The sequence below is a fragment of the Bacillus rossius genome, chromosome 2 (genome assembly GCF_032445375.1).
Source record: "Bacillus rossius redtenbacheri isolate Brsri chromosome 2, Brsri_v3, whole genome shotgun sequence".
Classification (NCBI taxonomy): Eukaryota; Metazoa; Arthropoda; class Insecta; order Phasmatodea; family Bacillidae; genus Bacillus; species Bacillus rossius.
In genome coordinates, this window is record NC_086331.1 from 94,846,209 (window position 1) to 94,863,061 (window position 16,853).

At 42.8% G+C, this 16,853-nt stretch overlaps 1 protein-coding gene across 2 annotated transcripts in view; it reads left to right on the forward strand.

Annotated features, from left to right (window-relative positions):
- LOC134529482 (ras-like GTP-binding protein Rho1) overlaps window positions 1-16,853 on the forward strand; it is a 90,023-nt gene that overhangs the window by 19,409 nt on the left and 53,761 nt on the right. Inside the window, exon 2 of one of the 2 annotated variants that reach the window (XM_063363617.1) lies at window positions 5,940-6,076. The exons of the other annotated variant lie outside the window; for it this stretch is intronic. The gene's annotated coding sequence lies outside the window, so the exon portion shown is untranslated. The remainder of the gene's footprint in view (window positions 1-5,939; window positions 6,077-16,853) is intronic. 2 annotated transcript variants of the gene reach the window in all.

The window sequence follows — 16,853 nt, forward strand, 5'->3', positions numbered from 1 at the left end:
GAGGGAGATGTTTATATTTATTAAAGTCTGCTCCATCCAGTCTTCTTCACTATTGCTTAGTTGGTACTGATGAAATTAAGTTAATCAGATAAGCTTCTTGCTGGTTTTTTAAACGAACTTCATAAAGTCAATTTGCAGTAGTACTAACAGTGAAATATCTGGCATGTTGGAGACCACAGCCTTGCAGCATAAGCAATTGTTGCCAGATTATCGGACAGCTTTATAGTTTTAAAGAGAATACGGAAAAAAATTGACTAGCTTTTGGCAAAAACAACAGTAGTTCAAAAGTGAAATTTTTCAAGAGAAGAAAAAAATGTCCCCCCTCCACTCATTGGTACTTAAATGATATGAACTGTAATGTAACACAAATAGCACTTATTTACTCTTCTTTGATGTTTTGATCAACATTGATATGCAAATATATAGTTACACAATTATGCTTATAACTTTCTGGGCTATGGACTGAGTTTGTTTTTACCAAAATAAATTAATTTGAATATGCAAAAATTAAAATAATATTTTTATTGGTTAATTATTGATACAGGAAGCAGCTGAAAACTAATAATATAACAAGTGCCAAATAAACTGGTTGGTAACATGTATAGGCTAGCCAAAATGTAAATAAAAAATTTACCAATACTAAGGACAATTGTTATTTTTACTTAAAATACTGTGACCAGTGGTTATTTTTGCTTAAAATACTGTGGGGGAAAAGGGCTAATTTTTTCTGAACATACTATATTTCAGAGCCATTAATCTGCAGGATGTCCCAAGGATTGTGTTGGTCATCTTACTAGGTTGATGTTTCAACTCTCAAACAATGTGAGATGCTGGTTGGATAACTGAAGGCATAGGATTTCATAATGTCCCTGAGAAAGAAAACTTATGCAAAAAAAGAAAATATACACACACACGCACGCACACACACACACGTGCACACACACACACACACACACACACATATATATATCTGTGGCTTGGTTCTAAAGGGGCCAATTTTACAAAAAATGAGTTATTAAGTCCAATGTGCATTTTCAAACGTGGTGCATATTGTGCTATAAAGGCCAATGTCTGTAACTTACCATGTGGCAGATACAGGTTATGATGGGGCCAAAGTCACAACAATAATTAATTCTTCATTATGTGCTACAAGGGCCAATGTTGACAGTGGTCTTTTGAAGCGCCAAATAAGCAATGGCCAATGTCAACATTGGCCATTATAGCAATAACAGTACTGTGATATTTGGCTTAGTTTGCATTACATTGGCAATTGTGACCCATCATATATTGATATTTACTTTATGTTTATACGCTGTTGCTGGAAATAACATGTTGACATAATCACGAAAATTAAAAATAATTAGTATGTGAGCAACGTTTGACAGTTATCGATATAGATAATTGTTGAAAGCAGACTGTTTATATTGTTCTATGCACTCAGTTAAGATGGCATGATGAAAACTCTCTACATTGGAATTGGAAGCCTTGTTACAAAAAAGTGTTCAAGAGGGAAGATGATGGTTGAAATGGCGAAAGCACAACAATATAATACAGGTATGATGTTTACAAACATAAAGCCATTTAAAATGAAATAGGTGCTACATAACCTATACACAATGTATATGTCAATCAAATATTTTTATACACATTTCAGCCAATAATACGTTAAACATACGAATCACTGGTTGATTGAAATGTTTGTAGGCAAACATGTATTGTTTATAAATAAAATTATTAAAAAATAATTATTTTTGACTCAAAAAAATAATAGTATATACACTAGGGTCTCGATAATCCGAGCTCCGATAATCCGAGTTCCCAATAATCAGAGTCAGTTTCGGGGGTTATGAGAAAGAAAAAAATATGAATTTTGCAAACACACATACACGTAGGGACGGCCAGGGCTACGTTGAGGAGGAAGGCCTGATGGGGTGAGTTGGGTAAGTGACTGTACATAGCAGGTAGCCGCCCACCCCTGCAGAAGTCGCAAGCATCTATTTTTAGAACATTGGGGGAAACCCCTTTTCTCCGTCGGCCTAGATCCTCCGCCCCCTCGTCACTTCCCCGCGTTCCCTCCAGAGGGCAATTTTTAGTTCCCATAAGTTCTTCGCCGTGAGCACATCTATGTAGTTACGTCCCAGTTCTATTATGAACCAGTATGAGTAAAAGAAAACATACTGAAATATCATTAAGTGATAAATTAGAAGCGCTGACGCGGGTTGATAAAGGTGAGCCGCTAAAAACAATTGCGCGTGATTTAGGAGTGAGTGCTGTTACTGTGGGTGACTGGAGGCGCAACAGACAGAAATTGGAATTATGGCAAACTCAAAAAAATCTTTCTCAGGCTACAACATCCAGATCTGGTATGAAAAAAAGTGAGTACGAAAAAACAAGTGAAGCTTTGTTTTCATGGTTTTTAGCACAGCGGCAAAAAGGTGTCCCTCTTTCTGGGCCTATATTACAAGAAAAAGCGCAGTATTTTCGTAATAAATTACAAGAAGGTGAAAGCAATTTTAATGCCAGTAAAGGATGGCTGGATAAATGGAAAAAAAGATACGGTGTGCGGCAATTGCATATCACAGGAGAAAAGCTTTCAGCTGATGCTGCTGGTGCTGAAAACTATGTTCAAAAATTTCAAAGCATGATCGAAGAAGGGGGCTACACACATGATCAATTATATAACTGTGACGAGACTGGGTTAAATTTTAAAATGCTACCTGACAAGAGTCTAGCATCCAAAGACGAGATTTCCGCTCCTGGGCATAAAAAGAGCAAGGAACGAATTACTGTTATGCCATGTTCCAATGCCTCTGGGACACATAAGCTTCGTCCCTTGGTGATAGGAAAATCAAAAAAACCTAGAGCTTTTAAAAATGTAAATATGAACGCACTACCCGTCGCATACAAAAATCAAAAGAACTCGTGGATGAATACGACCATTTTTAAAAATTGGTTCTTCGAGGAATTTGTTCCTTCAGTAGAAACTTTTTTAAAAGAACGACAATTACCGAGAAAAGCACTGTTGGTTATTGACAACGCTCCATCCCATCCAAACGTAGAAGAGCTTTCAAGTGATGAAATTAAAACTGTTTTCCTGCCCCCAAATGTGACTAGCCTTATTCAACCTATGGACCAAGGCGTCATTGCGACAATAAAGAAAAAGTACAGACGCATGCTTCTGACATATATTTTGCAAGAAGAAGAAATTTCATTAGTAGATATGCTAAAAACAGTTAATATAAAAGACGTTATCTATTGGTTAGTTGATGCGTGGTCAGAAATTAAACAGGAAACTATACAGAAATCCTGGTCAAAACTTATAAAACCGAGAGTTTCACAAAGTGAAGAAGAAGAAACAGTTGAAGATGACTGTGATAATATGACTCTATTGAATTTAATGGTGGCAATCCCTGGCTGCGAAATGGAATCCAGTGCTGAAGAGGTTAAGAAGTGGTTAGACAGTGATGAAATTGAAGAATTGACAGATGAGAAAATTATTGAAATGGTCAACAACCGGGATGAGGACACCGAAAAAGACGAACAAGGGGAAGAAGAAACCAACAAAAAAATTAGCCATGCAGATGGGTTTCTACGCTTAGAAAAGGCACTCGAATACGTGGAGCAGCAAGATGACGTCACGCCAAATGACGTAATGTTTTTTAAGAAGTGGAGCACACGAGCAGCTGAGAAGCGAGGAGCATTAAAAAAACAAAAAACAATAATAGATTATTTTAAAAAATAATAGTTATGTATATATTTCTAATCTGCCTTTCAATATGTTTGTATTTTATTTTTATTAAAACATCGACATATGTATTAGAAATTGATTTTGCGTGTTTTTATTCGTATTTCCAATAATCCGAGGTTCTGATAATCCGAGTTGGCCCCGGTCCCATCCAGCTCGGATTATCGAGGTTCTAGTGTAGTTACGTTTTTCTATGTTGTATGAAGAAAAAAGGAAAGACAAATTGCTAAGTAAAAGTAACAGTAAGTGCATAACAATGTCATTTGATCTTCAGAAATGCCTCCCTAACCCACTTTTAGTGAGTGGAGTAGCATTTTATAAACGACAACTCTGGACATTTAACTTAAAAATATGTGAGACAGGTCGCCAGAAATCTGCTGCTACCGGTACTTGTTTAATCTGGGATGAAACCATTGCAGCAAGAGGTGGTCAGGAAATTTCATCCTGTTTATACAAGTATCTGCAGAGTATACCTGATGCAATTGAAGAAGTGAATATGTATAGCGATTCCTGTCCTGGCCAAAATCGCAACATTTACGTGGCCGTAATGTTACTGACTCATGTGAAAACTGTAAACATTCAAGGTAGAACACTGATAATCAATAATAAATTCCTAGAGCCTGGCCATACTCATATGGAGGCTGATACGATACATGCTAAAATTGAGAAAACAAAGAAAAACACAACAGTAAATGTAGAACTTCCAAGAGACTGGGCAAACCTAACTCCAATGGTACGACGACGTCCACCCATAACAGTTGTTGAACTGGAGCAGAAAGACTTATTGAACTTCAAGGAATTGCTTAGCAATCATTATGTTCACCGGAAGGTTGATACCGAAGGAGAAAAAATTTCTTGGTTGAGAATAAAGTGGATGAGATATGATTCTTCATGTTATGTTCTGATACAATCAAGTTCAAATATTCTTTCCAAGATGATGAACAATTCAAGGATCTGTCACGAAGGCACAAGAAAAGGAATTCGCTTCCAACCTTAAGTCCTATTTCAAGTATGCCATTACCACTTCCGGTAGAAAAGGTAAATGATTTGAAGTCTCTCTTACCTTACATTCATCCCAACAGTCGTCAATTTTATGAGTCATTCCTAAAGGGACTCACACCATCCTCTGAGATTACCGGTGGGTATCTCCCGGATGACAGTGAAGAAGATAAAGCAGACACTGTATAAAGTGAAAGTTAAACCTGTTTAATACTAACCAAAACCCTGTGGATACAATGGATGTGCTTATTTTGTTTGTTGTTTTATTGGGCTACAATGTAATACATGTATTTATTTCTGTTTTTTACTGAGCATAATGTGAGAGAATATACATGGAGGAGAAGAATATTAATTAGTGAAATTATTCATATGTTAATGTGCATTGACTGATTATGTTCAAGAGTCCTCTTAAATTGATAAGAACTGAAATGATTTCATCTAATTAATATGTATAAATAGTAGTTAAATGTTTTAATTATGTATTTTGTGTGCTTTTTCAAGGCCAATGTCAGCAATTTTAATACATTTTGAACGAAATAAGGGCCAGTGTCATTAATTTTTTTTTGTTTAATGTGTCTAGAGAAGTTGGACTTGGTGTACTATACTCGTCATGGACTCTAGTTTGTATTGGGGAAGTATCATAACATTGGTGTGCATAGTTTCTTTGCCATTAATATTTTAAGAATAAACCATATATTCAGAGCTTAATATCTCGGAACAGTTATTTTTGACATTGGCCCTTTTAGAACCAAGCCACAGATATATATATACATACGGCAGATTGAGGTAAAGCTAACATAGTAGGAAAAAAAATCCTCACAACCACCATTAAAACTCACCTTGGCTTATAAAGCCATGTTGTTGGAAAATGAGTGTCTACTTCATTTATTGGATAATGAACAAACTCAGGAGCCAAGAATTTTCCCCACGTGTGCTTTTACTCTACCATCTTCATTGAAGAAATGTTTGATAATATTAAATGAAGATACCATGCAACATTTTGTGACTCTGGAATAACGGCATGTCCTTCTGTGAAGTTTTGAGATAAATAAAAATTAACATTGTTGTTCATCAGCAGTTGTTTTAAAATTCTTAAGTGTTATTAATCAACTGCAAAAATATGCTTGGCAGAAATGAGTTAACTCTGTTTTTATAGTCATGGTTTTGTAATGCATTCATAATTTGGTTTTTGTAGGGGTGAAGGTGGAGATGGTGGTGCTAAATCCATAAAATGTGGGGTTCAGACAGCCCGAGAGTGATTCAGAATGGCGATGCACAGAGCGGCTTGGACTTCGTTCAACGGCCTCTCTCACTTCCACAGTATTTTATGGTGTATGTACTGTTTTAATCGTAACACCTTTTTTTTTAGATTGTTATTCAAGTGTCAACCCTTTTTTATGGCATGAGGTGGACTGAAAGTTGCTGTATATCCTGAACACTATTCTTCGAAATTCATGCTGAGCTGTCACCTACCTATAAACTGCTTCATTACAACTGAAAACACTATTCCCTTGCAGCATGATGGTTATATATAGCAGCATTTCTCCAGGAAAACCACACTTGACAAAATAGTGTTGTCAAACTGCCAGATTCACAGATGCATCTTTATGTAGCAACATTTATTGATCCTAGTGATAGCACTGGTATAAAATAACATGTTTTAAGTCACCATTACATTTTATGATTCATTGCTATAAGTTTTAGGTATTCTTGAACTACATCTTGTCATGTGTTTTTACAGTTGTTGGCTGGTTTCTTTGTCTTTAGATTTTATTGATGCCAGTATTGTTTATTCCTATGACAGCTTTTCAAAGATTTTACTAGTACAGTATAGGAAACTGAGGAACAATTTAAATTGTCAGGATAGTGAGAATATTAAGAAAATCTAAAAATAAAATATACACTCTTGTTATGATGAAAGATGTGAAATAGGATTTGCACAACAAGCTGCTCATTAATGTCATTTGCAAACTTAGCTATGCTTTTAAATGCATCTCTTGTGTGTTTCCCTTCATGTTGACATGATTTTTCCATCCTATCTCATTTCATAAAAAACTTTCTAGAATTCTTCGGAGCTGATTGCGCTCTAATTGTTGCTAAAAACAAAGTAGTTTTTACACAGAGCAGTCCTTGCTACATCTATTTTTAGTGTTTTTTTTTTTTTAGGAACTTTGTAAATTTTATCATTAAAATTTTTTATTTGTTTCAATGTACACACAGTTTAGGAATGGAATTATTTCAATGCAAGAGCATTTATGACTTGCTATTTTCACTAAAATGTTTGCACACCAAGCACCGCCTAATGTTTAGAATAAAATTTGTGTGTGATGTCCCTTTTCCTTGTCAATTAGTATTTCAATAAATGAATATGCAACTGTAAACTGGATTCGTCACGATTAAGTACTGATTTTAAAAATATCATAAGGAAAAACAGAATTTCTATTTCCCTGTTTTTTCCTTCAGGAATCTAAAAAATGACTTTGACATGCTTTTTAGGTTGCAAATTGTTGCAGCCAACATTCTACATACTTTTACTGAAATTATTGATTATCATTTACCCATTAAATAGCTGTGAACGAGAAAATAAATACTTAAAAATCTTGTACAAGTGATATTATTATTTACAACCCTAGGACCAGTTCACGCCACCAGGAATTCAGAACATGACTTCTCATAGATTTTCATTGACTTTTTTATTTTATTCTACTACAGTATTTGATTTTATCTGATATTTATAAAGAAAAATTTGTTATTAATATTTTTGTCTGGCTAATTGCATTCTGGTCACTAACTAAGTCATTTTCTGTGTTTAGCTGGTAACAACTATTGATTCAAAAACATTTTTTGATTCTTTTCTCAAAATAAAAGGAAAGCCTTTTGTTGTATAATAAAAAAATTATCATTTAAATCTTTTCTCGAGGTCTACTTACCTCTTAAAAAAGAACCCTATCAGTTACTTTAATATCAAAACTTAATTGCTTGTCTTTCATTAAACACCGTAAGTGGCCATCTTGCTAATCAAACAATATAAAAACTTCAAATTAACCCAAAAAATTCCAAAAGTAGAATATAATTGCATGATTAACAAATTTAACTTTATGATAGAGGGGAAAAGAATGAGGAAGCAAGAGGAAAAGAGAGAAAAATAGAGGGGGGGATACAGAGAGTGAAAGAGAGAGAATGAAGAGTAGGAAGGATAAAGAAGGGAGATAGTTTGGGAGGAAGCTAATTCTTTTCACGGCTACCTAAACTTAACTTAAAAAAAAAAAAACTAATGACACCTCAAAAGGAAAAAAAAAATACAGTAAACTCTCAATGAACCCAGATTATTCAGTTTTTGGGTTATCCGTATTTAAATTGGGTTAAATTATTAGTTCATTATATTCTGATTCTGTTAAAAAAAAAAGATGACATAACCCCAGCAAACATTTTCACTTGGCTATTCTATATTTTTAACCACCCTGTTACATGTCAGGAAGCTGTTTGGTCCAACACTTCCTATCTCCCACTCCCTCAGCTGTCACATTTGCCACACTGTACCCATATCCAGGTTCCATCTTGTTTGTTTCACGTGCCTTTATACAACTTTCATCCGCCCATCAGCCCGGCAGGTGCCTGGCAAGTGACATGATTGGTTGGCATTCGGCTGTAGGAATGGACACCGGAATTTGTGCGTGCACAGTTTGTGCAATCTTATCTTGAGCAGTGTTGAGTTAATATCCCTCTTCGCCGTTGTAAATTGCTGTGAACTAGCAATGTACTTGAAAGCAATCTTCACGTGTGTATTATGACAGGTTTTCATGACGCTTATAATTTATTTCCTATGCTTGTAACTACAAAATTTTATGGCAAACACTGCAGCCATGGCTACACAAGATGTGCATGTATTGCTGCATCCAACTTTGATATATGGAAATTTACCTGTGTTAGGTTTGTGAAAAAGCACACCTCGAGAATTGATGTATTAAAGTGCTACTTTATTTCTCCAGCCTGGCAAAAGTTTGTCTGCATGCTAGTTTTATTAAATGCTAGTGAACTGAGAAGACATTGTAACTTGCCGCCAAGGGGTAGAAGAATTAGATACAGGAAAAAAGAAGAGGGAGGGGGGGGGGAAAAGTTTGTGACTGCCGCCTCTCTAACAGATGGAGAAATACTGCATGTCAACACTGCCTTATTGTTTATGTTCCAATAAGCTGTGAGACGGTATTCAAATAGTTCACTTGTGCTCACAATTCTAGTGAAGACAAATATTTATGTTGAGACCAAAATTTGAGGGCAGCCCTTACCATAAAATGGATTATCCATGATTTTTACAGGATTTTAGTTATCTAGGCATTGTAAGCCCCAATTAACACTAATAATCAAGAGTTTACTGTACTTAACTTTCACATCTACATGGCTGGTGTCTTCACGGGGGTCCTCCGCCCTCAAATTTTCAGGCATTTAAAATATAAATCTTGCCTCAGCACCAACACATCCATCGCCTCAAAACCCAAACCTAGAAGCTAGAATAACGTAATGCAACCAGTCAAGAACCCACGCCAGGAGAACACACCACCCCAGCAGTCTGTACACCATGTCTATCACATTTTCAATAGCACAGCATTCGTCATCACCAGACAAAAAAATAAAATAAGACCATTAAAAACATAACACAGAAAAACAAGCTGTGACAAGGCAATCATTATTTGGGAAGCAGCCAATGTGTAGGTACTATCCTCACGAGCCATCTAAGTAGATGATTGGGGATGTGCAAGAGAAAAAAAATCATATCTATTTTCTGTGTATTTTTGCAAATGTGGTTTACAGATTTTGAGTACATCTTTAAATGAAGGGATGGGCTTATACACCGTTGTTTGCTCTGGGTTCAGAGTAACCTTTTGGCTTGGGTTTTATTATCGTGGCTGAATCAAATACCGGTTATCTGAGCGATGAGTCAAAAAGTCTACACTGTATGCACCATTTCTGATCCAGCAGTTGAGAGATAAATAGTTTATTAGTACTATAAAAAGAATTAACATTATACTTAAAACTCCCTTAAAATGGTAGTTTTATGATCATGTAAGAAAGAGTTTACAAATAGAAATGTGCACTTATCTCAACATGAACATACTGTGACTTTTACAGTGAAAAGTCTTTAATCGAGCGTTCCATCGTTCGGCACATTCTGTAATCCAGCACCAGTCGAACCACTCTCATTCAGAGTTTTCCTGGTGTATCCCAGCTGTTGATGTTGGCTGCCAGGTTTCATTACTGCACTGCTTGCTCTTTTAGTTCACTCAGTTTATCATGATTGGTTTTTTCAAAAGTGTTTCTGTTTTATATTGGCTTACATTTCACGGGTACATTTCTGTAATGATTTTTCGAAGAACGCCTATCTGTATTTTTTCTTTCTATATAGTATCTATTACAAAATGTTTTGTACACCATTGGGCTGTATTAATTTTTCTTTGGTATTCCATTAAAACTATATCAAGGTTCAATAATCTGGCAAAATCGCTAATCCAGAGCATGGCCGTAGTCCTTAATGTGCCAGATTAAAGACTTTCAGTGTAATAAAAAATTGGTTGTCTGTAAAGTCGGTTTACGGACGATAGTTTAACGTGACGTCATAAAAAAACATTGATGAAATGATTGTATACTTTTATGAATAAAATTGAATCATTTTTATTGAATTATCACTATTTTGTATAGATACAAAGAAGGAGTGAAATGAAATCTACAATTTAATTGATAAATTTACTTTTATTTGCACTCATTAATTCAAATATGTTTATTACTTTAACGAACAGATTATTTTAACTAACTTTTATACATGTTTGCTATCTAACTTTTTCTAATCTGTGTTAATCTCTTAAGGATAGGACGATGATAGGAAAAGTGGGAAACGAATGGGAGTGTTTCAAGTTTAATGTGCCTCGAAAAAGTCAAATCGATGGTTGTTCCAATCGAGTGAACGAGAAAATAATGTGACACAAGCGTACAATGAGCATAACGGGACACAGCGTAATGGGACAATGTGCATAACGGGACACTTTTTCGTGCGTGCAGGCGGCGTTCATCGATTTATTAGACGTCACGTCAAAAACTTAGTCACCATGTCCATGCAAAATTATGAGTTATGTCAAATAAATATACACCAAATGTATTGTAGTAGTGCATTGGAACTGTGTGCATAAAGGTGAAGTATGAGTTGGTGTCAAAATGGTAGGTACTATAATATCTGTTATGTCCTGGGCTCGGGGGAGAGCAGGGGACTCGTTTATGTCTGCTATGACGTAGTTGTGTTCATCTAGAAAGCTAAGTAAATATTTATAGTAAGTGCGGCCGTGAGTTCCTAGCCATTGGACGTGTTTCGCACCTGCTCTGCAATTTATGTGTTACTCTATTGTAATCATGTAGTGTAAATCATTAATTCATCGTTATATAATCAGCTTGATTTTTGGGGGTTATTGGCAACCTTTAATATTGTTTTTACTTTGAGCTTGAGCTATTGAGAGACATTTACCCGATCATGTTTAGGTCAACGTCAAAAAAAAGTCTTCAAAAACAGATGAAAACCATGAATACTCCGTACATTAAGTTTCCGGACCTGAATGCCAAAGCATGGGAGAATTAATCAGCGTTGTGACATTACTTTGTGAAAAAGACAATGATTTAAAGAATGAAAATCAAGTTCTAAAAATTTTTCTCATAGCTTTTATAGAGCAGAAGACTATGATATCAAACAAGAATTATCCCAGATCAAGCAAAACCTGAACACCAAGAGGAAGTACGAAAAATCTTTTAGTCAAGCAGTAAAAAAGTACTCTTAACAGTGACGTCGTACCGCCTGTGACAGTGAAGCCCGGTCTCCACCCCGCCAGTACCTTACCCCGCTGTGATACCGCACCCCTAGCCTAGCCTATGCAGGCTGACGCTGCCGCCCCCCTCCTAGGCCGGCCGCGGTCAACGGCAGTCGACAACGGGTCATCAACTAGGACGGACGTGCCGTTCCCCGCGTTTCCCATCCGTTCAAAAACGTGCGTGTGTTCATTGTGTTCAGCCACCATATAGCCTAGGAGCTTAGTAGTGCACGCTGGGGCCGACGACCCACCACAACAACGGCTAGACGCTTAAGACTAGCCTGGCGCCCTCCCGGAGAACAAACACCTCAACAGACACACCAGCAACTACTAGGCTCACCCCGGGTATCGAGTTCAAAACCCCGGGTGATGGCATTTGGCGCCCATGCGTGTGACAAAAATTAATAATTCCAGTGTTTTTCCGCGATCCGCCAACACCAAGGAAACCAGTGCGCGTGAAACGGCCATCTCGTGCGTGTGAAGGAATTGGGGTTAGACAGACAGGCGCGACCAGGACAGCGGACAAAGGGCTCCCCTCCCTTTCACTTCTGGACATTCCAAAGGAGCGAGACCGACCTCCCCCTTCCACCAGCCGGAGCTAACGCTCTTCTCTTTGTGCGACCGTCCGGGCAGCGGCCCACACCCCTCCCCCCCGCACCCCGAGAACTCCGTTACGGCCCACCCTGCTTCTCCCACCAGCCGAAGTTATCGCTCTACTCTTTGTGCGGTCGTCCGGGAGCGGCCTACCGCGCCACCCCTCCCTCCAGTGCGCGCGCACGATTCCGCACCACGACTACACCAAACAGCACCGGACATTGTGTGTGAATTTATTTTATATTGGTAAAAATTGTTACGCGACCGAATCCTTCTAAATTATATTAGCTACACCAAATTAACTGACACCTACCAGTGACATCAACAACACAATTGCTCACTGGTAAAATGTTACCACACATTTCAACCACAGTCTGTGCAAACTGCTACCTACCTAAGGGCATGGACCTATTAACAGGGACACTACCATGGCATAACACATGCCGATGCGCACCCGACACCTTAAAATTCCCGATCAAGCAGGAAACAGTAAAGTCCACATGGGAAATGCAATGGAATCCTGTGTGGCCAGGGAAGGATGAAGCGGGGCTACCACCAACTGCGCCGCCTGCCCTAGTGACCACAGCACCAATCACGCACACCGCCACGGGAAACCCATCAGATAAATTAGAAACAACAGAGTGTGCAAACTGCGCACAGCGCGAGCAGAAACCAAGGCAGGCACGGGAACACACATCACTGACCGACCTGAGCGCCACATGGGGGGCACCGCGAATGGTGACGAACACGGGTAGAGCAACACTACCGGAGTTCAGTGGACTGCCGCAGGAGAACCCGGGCGAGTTTCTACGGCAATGCGAGGTGCGCCTAGCGAGGGCGGGAATACCATCTGACGAATGGGCAGAACGTGCGAGTGAGCAGCTGCGGGGCGTGGCACGTCACTGATGTAGCCTCTGGGGCCAGTTCGGAATGCTGTGGCCGGAGTTCACCACCAAGTTCATGCAGCGTTTTGACACAGGAGAGGCGGTAGTACAGTGTACCTCCCAATTCTACGGGAGGCAGCAGCGAGACGGGGAACCAGTGGAGCAGTTTGTCGCCCACAAACTGCAGCTGTTTCGGCGGATCATGCCGAACACAGAACCAATGGCAGCACTGCCGACTGTCACCACCCTGCTGCGTGATGAGCTTCAGCCCTTCCTCCGCTGCTACCGACACACCTCGGTAGAAGACTATGTGCAACAGGCAGTGGCCATTGAAAGAAACCTACAGATAGTGTGGCGCCGAAACCCATCAATGACAGACCGGGGGTACCACAGCCTAGCGTTACCGGGCGCACCAGTGACCAACCACCAAGCCAGGCCGAGTGAGCCTCAATCATCACCCAGGCGGCAGCGGGCCATCGAGGATGCACTGGCGTCACGCCAGATCACCACGCAGCCAGGCCGCCGGGACAACCAATCGCAACGCAACCATGAGCGGCCACCTCAGTGCCAACGGGGTTGCGCCACTGGGGCATATCACTGGCACAGTGAATGCCCACTTCCCCCACCACTACGCCAGCAGCAGACAGTGCCGCAGTCGGGAAATGGACCACCGGGGGTGCGGGACTGAGGGGCCCACCCCCCGCGAGAATGGCGCCATCTGCCACAACCTTCTCGGCACCACCTGCCGCAACTCCCTCCTCGGCACCACCTGCCGCAACTCCCTCCTCGGCACCACCTGCCGCAACTCCCTCCTCGGCACCACCTGCCGCAACTCCCTCCTCGGCACCACCTGCCGCAACTCCCTCCTCGGCACCACCTGCCGCAACTCCCTCCTTGGCACCACCTGCCGCAACTCCCTCCTCGGCACCACCTGCCGCAACTCCCTCCTCGGCACCACCTGCCGCAACTCCCTCCTCGGCACCACCTGCCGCAACTCCTTCCTCGGCACCACCTGCCGCAACTCCCTTCTCGGCACCACCTGCCATGACCTCAGCCAGGGCACCACCTGCTGCAACCTCACTCTTGGCACCACCAGCCACACCACCAGCAGTGCTACTGGCACCATCCTTACCAACGGCATCACTGGCCACAGGACCAATTCCCTCAATGCCACCTGCACCACCACCTATCAGGATGATGCCAGGTACCACACCAACGCTGGGCCAACTGTTCCGGCCACGCGACCACCTGCTGCGCATCCCGGTGGAGGTGAATGGCCAGCCGACGGCGGCACTGGTCGACACAGGCGCGAGCCATGTGTTTGTCGCCCCAAGCCTGGTACCCCCGGGAGCACTCCAACCCTACCGTGCCGAGCTGCGCCTCGCGACCACTACACGGCCAGGGATGACAGTGGGCCAAGCCGAACTCCAGGTAAACCTTCGGGAAATGTCGACCACAGTTCTTGCCCTTGTTGTGGAGGACCTGCATGAAGACCTCGTATTAGGACAGCCCTGGCTGGCAGAGCATGATGCTGTGGTGGAGCTGAAGGCTGCACGAGTCCACGTGGGAACCCGGGAGCGATACACAGTGTATGCCACGGGGCTCGCACCCGAACCACCTGGCGAACCGCTTACACTGGCGCAACTGCGTCACGATGTACCCCCGCAGTATCAGGCAGCTGTGGAAAAGGTGCTGCAAGAGAGGCAGGATGTGTTTGCACTTGCCAACCCCCTGCAACGCACCACAGTGGCAGAGCATCGGATCCCAACCATGCATGATCAACCCATTCATGAACCACCCAGGGGATATGGCTTCCGAGAGCAGAGCGCCATCAGAGAGCAGGTATCAGAAATGTTACGGGATGGCGTCATCGAGCCCTCCAATAGCCATTATAATTCATGTGTGGTGTTGGCCCCGAAAAAGGACGGCTCGCTGCGTTTTTGTGTGGACTTCCGGCCCCTGAATGCCATCACCATCAGCTCACCTCCGCCCCAGATCAGTGTCGAGGCCGCCATCGCAGGCTTAGGACGAGCCAAAGTGTTCAGCACGCTTGACCTCAAGGCTGGCTATTGGCAGGTGCCCATACGGCCTGGGGACCGAGGTAAAACTGCTTTTACAACACCAGATGGGCGGCGCTTCCAATTCAGGGCCATGCCATTCGGCTTAAAGTGCGCACCAGCCACCTTCCAGGAGATGATGACGCGGGTGCTAGAGGGGTATGTGGGACAGATTGCCATAGCCTACCTCGATGATGTCATTGTGTTTTCCGAGACATGGGAGGACCACATCCGCCACCTTGCCCTCGTCCTAGAGCGGCTCGCGACACATCACCTAACAGCAGCCCCAGCCAAGTGTCATGTCGGGGCGCTCAAAGTCGAGTTCTTAGGGCACTTGGTGGATGCGGCAGGCAACAGCCCACAACCAGTCCACCTGCAGAAAATCGCGGAGGCTGAGGTGCCGAAGACCCGCAAACAGCTACAACGTTTCGTGGGACTCGTTAACTGGTTAAGGAGCTATATACCCAACTTTTCAAGTATCATTGTTCCACTCACAGACCTTTTATCACCACAGTTGCGCTACAGGTGGGATGCGATCGCACAAAATGCCTTTGACCACATCAAGGCCGCATTCACGAGCTGCCACACATTGGCACGGGTGGACCCAGAGCGCCGCCTGTACCTGCAAACCGATGCCAGTGCCCTAGGAGTGGGAGCTGTGCTGTTCCATCTGGACCAAAATGGAGACCGACAAGTCATCGACTATGCGAGTGCGAAGTTCGGCTCGGCAGAGTGTCGTTACCACAGTAACGAGCAGGAGTGCCTGGCTGTCGTGTGGGCTGTGAAGAAGTACCGCCCGCACCTGGAAGGAAAACCATTCACGCTCCGCACCGACAACAGGTGCCTGACCTGGCTGCACACCATGCAGGGAAGGAAGGGCAAGCTGATCCGGTGGGCATTGTTCCTGCAATCTTTTGACTTTGAAGTCGAACATGTCCCTGGAACAGACAACCAGCTGCCCGACCTTCTGTCTCGCGAGCCAGACGAGAACAGCGAGCTAGCCGACCATGAAGACTGGGAGTATATGCTGCCACCCAGCCACCAAAACAGGCAAGCCCAACCAGATGCAACATGCACGCGGATTACAGCCGATGCCCAGGAAGACAACGTACCACCGAGTACAGCAGCCGACGTCCACCGCCGAGTTTTGGAAGCCCAAGGGACGTCACCAGAGGCCAATCGACGGCGCCAACAGGCGACGATGGGAGAACATGACACCTGGTGTGTACGAGACGGGACAGTGTGGTGCCGTACACCTGGACACCAAGTGGACTGGAAGACGTACGTACCACCTGAAGCCCGGGAAGCTGTACTACGGTTCTACCATGACCACGACCTAGCCGGCCATCCCGGCACCGATCAGACGAAGCGGGCTGTTTGCCAATATTACCACTGGCCCGGAGTCGCCAGCGATATACGCGAGTACGTGCGCGAATGTCAAGTCTGTCAATCACGGAAGGCAAGACGGCGAGATGGGGAGGAGCAGCAGCGGCCACGGGAACCCACCACAGCCTTCCAGACAATAGCACTGGATGTGATGGGCCCATATCCACGAACACCGAGGGGGAACAGGTTCTTGCTTGTAGTAACTGACCTGTTCACCCGGTGGACGGAGGCCTATCCCTGTCGAAATGTGCGAGCCGCCACCATCACCAAGATCCTGGCACAAGAGTTCTTGCCGCGCTGGGGCTACCCGCAGTCAGCCCTCTCCGACAATGGCAGCCAGTTC